Source organism: Macaca fascicularis, chromosome 6 (genome assembly GCF_037993035.2).
Source record: "Macaca fascicularis isolate 582-1 chromosome 6, T2T-MFA8v1.1".
Classification (NCBI taxonomy): Eukaryota; Metazoa; Chordata; class Mammalia; order Primates; family Cercopithecidae; genus Macaca; species Macaca fascicularis.
The window spans coordinates 16,108,371-16,113,763 of record NC_088380.1 but is presented as its reverse complement, the minus strand read 5'-3'; the positions used below and the strand labels follow the sequence as shown (position 1 = coordinate 16,113,763).

At 43.8% G+C, this 5,393-nt stretch overlaps 1 pseudogene; it reads right to left on the bottom strand.

The window, feature by feature from the left end:
• Positions 1-554: 554 nt before the first annotated feature.
• On the bottom strand, positions 555-1,690 carry LOC102118486 (actin, cytoplasmic 1-like; annotated as a pseudogene).
• Positions 1,691-5,393: the final 3,703 nt, after the last annotated feature.

Here is a 5,393-nt window from a genome sequence, read left to right as displayed (position 1 = left end):
GAATACATTTTCAAGTATAATGCAAACTGCTTCCAACTCAAGGCAAGAAACAGCACATAGTGTTCTGGCAGGAAAATATCAGCTAAGAAAGGAAACTGGGCCCTATGGCTTGGACTTTTCCAACCCTGACACACCGGCAGGACAGAAACCACTGGCTCAGGAACCCTTGCCAGTCTCTAGAGGAATCCCAGAACACTCAGCCCTGACACAATGCCCTGCACAGATCAGAGCCTGCTGGTCACGCAGACACTCACCAAGCCACAGACTTGTCTTCCACAAACACATTCTTACCTCAGCCACAAAGTGACCAAGCCACATATACTAAGTGTTGAAATGAAAGATATGTATGGGGTATTAAATACCAAGGGGAACAGTAAACTTGAATACAAGGTCAAAATCAGCAACAAGTTCTACAATCCAGTGCTGATAACAAATACGAGCTTCAAGGACAAATTTCTTTCAGAAGGCTTATTCCAGTTTTGAGAGGCTAGCATGAGATGTATGCATTTGCCAGGGGCAAATTTATGCTTTTGAATTAACCCATGCAGCAAATGCTACGAATCTGCTCGCCATCCATTTAGAAGCATTTGTGGTGGATGACAGGGCTGTGGGGATACTGACTCGTCATACTCCTGCTTGCTAATCCAAGTCTGCTGGAAGGTGGAAAGTGAGGCCGGGATGGCGCAGCTGATTCACACCGAGTACTTGCACACTGGGGGTGCGATGATCTTGATCTTCATGGTGCTGGGTGCCAGGGCGACGATCTCCTTCTGCATACTGTGGGCGATAGCTATATACATTGTGGTGCCACCGGACAGCACCATGTTGGCCTACAGGTCTTTGCAGATGTCCATGTCACACTTCATGATGGAATTGAGTGTGGTCTCCTGGATGCGGCAAGATTCCATGCCCAGGAAGGAAGGTTGGACAGTGCCTCCAGACCCTGGAACTGCTTGTTGCCAATGGTGATGACCTGGCCATCAGGCAGCTTGTTGCTCTTCTCCAGGGAGGAGGAGGATGCGGCGGGGCCATATCCTGCTGCAACTCCAGGGGGAGGTAGCACAGCTTCTCCTTGGTATGATATCCACCTGGGCGGTGGTGGTGAAGCTGTAGCTGCGCTTGGTAAGGATCTTCATGTGGGAGTGGGTCAGGTCCCCGCCAGCTAGGTCCAGAGGCAGGATGGCGTGGGGGACAGCATAACTCTTATAAATGGGCACCATATGGGTGACCCCATCTCCAGAGTTCATTACAATGCCAGTGCTGTGCCCAGAGGTATAGGAGGTCAGCACTGGCTTGGATGGCCACGCACATGACCGGGGTGTTGAAGGTCTCAAACATGATCTGAGTCATCTTCTCTGTTGGCCTTGAGGTTCAGAGGGGCCTCAGTCAACAGCACCGTGTGCTCCTCCGGGGCCATGCACAGCTCCTTGTAGAAGGTGTGGTGCCAGATCTTCTCCATGTCATCCCAGTTAGTGACGATGCCATGCTCCATGGGGTACTTCAGGGTCAGGATGCTGTGCTTTCTCTAGGCTTTGTCACCCACGTAGGAGTCCTTCTGGCCCATGCCCACCATCACGCGCTGGTGCTGGGGGCACCAGATGATGGAGGGGAACACAGCTCTCCCAGCAAAGCCAGCTTTGCACATGCCAGAGCCATTGTCAAGGAGGAGTGCGGGGATCTCTTCCTCCATTGCGACTGGCAGCGACTGCAGCACAGCTGGGCTCGGAGCGGCAGGGGGACGTGGCGCGTGGGGTGGGGGCAGTGAGTCATATTCTACTTTTTATCAACAGAAACAATGTAAGATCCTGCCAAGAAGGAGGATCTCATTCTGCTTGGTTGTGCCAGTACCTTGTTGTCTGGTATGGATGGTCTCCCTCTTCTATGGGTATCCTCAGACATGTTGACATTGCTCGAATTCTCTGGATCTAGTGCCCTACTAATTGCTCTAGAACACTTGTGTCCACCATAACATTAGATATAAGTTAAAGATAGGGGAGGGGAGGGACAAGGGCCAGACTTCTTAGCTGCTCCTCTGGTTTACCAAAACCATGGCGCAGAGAATTGCCGCCATTTCCCTTCCTGCTCTTTGTCCCTATCACCTCTGGGCTTAGAGTTTCTATGGAAGCCCCGTGACCTTTAGCATACACTATTGGCTGTGGTGCCGTCACACTTGTCTGTCTCTGCTGGTCAAAGATTCCTCCAAAATTTGATCCATCAATGGAATTCTCTTTTTTAAAAAATTTAGATTCAATGAGGTGTACATGTACATGTTTGTTACAAGGGTATATGTGGTAATTGGGCTTTTCGTGTACCCATTATGCAAATATTGAACATTTTATTCAATAGGTAATCTTTCAACCCTCACCCTCCTCCCTCCCTCCACTTTTTGGCGTCCCTGGTGTCTATTATTTTTGTTTTTATGTCCATGTATACTCATTGTTTAGCTCCCCCATACAAATGAGAACATGCAATATTTGATTTTCTGCTTCTGAATTAGTTCACTTAGGATAATGGCCACCAGCTCCATCTATGTTGCTGCAAAACACTGATTTCATTCTTTTTATGGCTGCATAAACAAAGGATCTCTCTTCTGTCATTCCTAAATTTGTATCGAAACGGCAAGCAGGCATGGGCAGTCGATGTGCTGTTTTGACTCAAACTATGCCTTCTTAGCAGGATCTTACACTGTTTCCATTGATAAAAGTATAATATTCCACATGAAGCATGATCTGGGACTTTCCATTTATAAATGTTGCTTTCGGCAACATTAACTGTTCGATACTTGCAATTTTACAGTGTACTGTTTGATTTTGAGTCCCCTTTTAGCAGAGCCTGAGACAAGGTGTTATGAGCAGATAATTTATGTGAAAGGTAATCCAAGGAATCAGGAATGAGTGAGAGGGGAGAATGAAATAGTGAAAGAGGAAAAGTTGACAAAATGGTTTGTCAGGTTTATTTAGGTTATCACTGTAGGCAGTTGAGGTTAGGTTTCACTGATATTTCAAGAGAAGTGTATAAAATAATTCCCAAGTTGTTTATCTGAATCAGGGAGGCATGCATATTTGCTCAACGACTCCAGTCTCCTGTTGGTTGAGGGATTTCCCCCATGACTTTAATCCAACTCCTATATTTGTGTGTCAGCTGGCTGAGCAGGCTCCTGCAGTGTCAGAGAAGAAATGATACCACCCAAGAAATGATGGCCAGGTTCATGGGCAAGAAAAGATGTCCTGTGCATGCTTGAGGTGGGTCATCAGCAGCATGAAGTTATCCACGTTGAAATAAAACTATCCATTGCACCTGCTACTGAAATCAGAGTTCAGCCCAAAAGACTGATATCAGCTCTGGAGACATCTGAGAAAAGTACATGGTAATCTTAGCAAAGTGTTCTGTGGAAAATAAATTATAGAATACATATAGAATGGTCATTGCTTTTCCACAACTTCTATGAGTCCTGTGCTAAATTCAAATGTGACCTTCTAACGATGTACATGTGATAACATCTTAACCTCTGCAGGGTTTGATATATCTCAAAACACATGAATATGATCTGAATCATACTAGAACTCTCTACATACAGCATGTCCCTCAGAAGCTGATTTACTGTTACTATGATATGTAATTATATAGTCTTTTTTTTTTTTGAGACAGAGTCTCGCTCTGTCGCCCAGGCTGGAGTGCAGTGGTGCCATCTCGGCTCACTGTAAGCTCCACCTTCTGGGTTCAAGCCATTCTCCTGCTTCAGTCTCCCGAGTAGCTGGGACTACAGGTGCCCGCCACCATGCCTGGCTAATTTTTTGTATTTTTAGTACAGATGGGGTTTCACCATGTTAGCCAGGATGGTTTCAATCTCCTGACCTTGTGATCCGCCCCCCTCGGCCTCCCAAAGTGCTAGGATTACAGGTGTGAGCCGCCGCGCCCGGCCATATAGTCTTCTTATTTATAAAAGAATGGTAAAGATGTAGCGTGCATTCCCCACAGTCTTGCTCTCCAGGGAATGGGATGTATAACCGCTCGGTTAGGGTATACTTGCCCCGTGGAGTCCAAGAAGAGACCTCAGAATGCTTCTCAACACTGTGCTCCAAGTTGGTGTTTGAGTTATAGTTTATTGTCTATTTAGTATAATATTATTTCTTATTTTATTATAATAATAAAATTTACTCAATCCCAAGTGCTTCATTCAAAACTCCACAAGCACTAGAACAAAATAAATTGCCAAAAGTCATATGTTGACAGCCGTGTTTGGTAATAAAACTAAGTTGACCCTCACCATGATGAGTCCTGGTTATAGACCTTAGATCTCTCAACAAAACAAAGACTAATAATGCTGGTAAATCTTGTGTTTACATTAATGCTACAAGTTCATAAGATTGAAATAGAACTTGAGAGCCCAAGTTGTAGTATGAACAATCCTCACTTTACACAGTTCATTGGAACTGTAGCCTCACTTTGCACAATTCTATGGTCACTGAGATTGAATCTTCATTAACAGCAAACCATGCAAAGAAAAGGCATAATTCTGATGTGCACGCATTTCAGTTAACAGGGTACTGGGAAAGGAAGGACTTCCTGTGCATAATTTAATTAACAAATAGTCAGAGTAACAGCTTAATAATCTGGCTCCATGTCTTTCATGCTTTCAGCTTCAATATAGGAAGTCTTGCGGCACATGAAATTTAGGACCAAGTTTACTGACGGGTGTTGTACTCTGTAATAGGTCCGCCATCATTTATTTAAGCATAGGTTCTCTTCAAATTGCGGGGGAGAGGACATACTCCACTGTCTGCAAAAGCGCTTGAATGATTTGTACCAACTGTTATTTTTATCTCTTTGAATATAAGATCCCATTCTTATTGCCAGAATATCTTGGTTCAAAGTGTTAGCCAAAACAGGCAAAATAAAAGCATGCCTTGAACAGCGGTCCAGTATAGGGGCAGCAGATATTTTGGTCTAACACCATTCTAAAGTGTACAGCATGCAAGAAGCAAATCTTAAAAAAAGAACATCATTCACTGATCTTTAATGACATTAATATAATATTTCTGTAGTTAATAATAGGTATATTTCATGACAGAAGCTGCAGTTCAAAAAACTTTAAGCTTTGCAAATAAGCTTGGGGACTTGTAGAATTAGAACAAAAGGAGTAGTTATTTTTAAGTATGTTTATCAAAATGTTGCTATTGAGTTTCAGTTTCTGTTCCTGTCTATTGTCTGTGGCATTGCTAATTGCCATTTTTACTTGCCAGTACCATTCTCTCAGCGTTCAAAAATGTCCAGTCCCCCATATATGATGCCTACAAGTACAACTCATTCTGTTGTAAATATAAAAGTATCATTGATTTTAGAACTGGAAGGATCCATTTAAAAAATCAGTTAGTCCAGTTTTCTCATTTTAA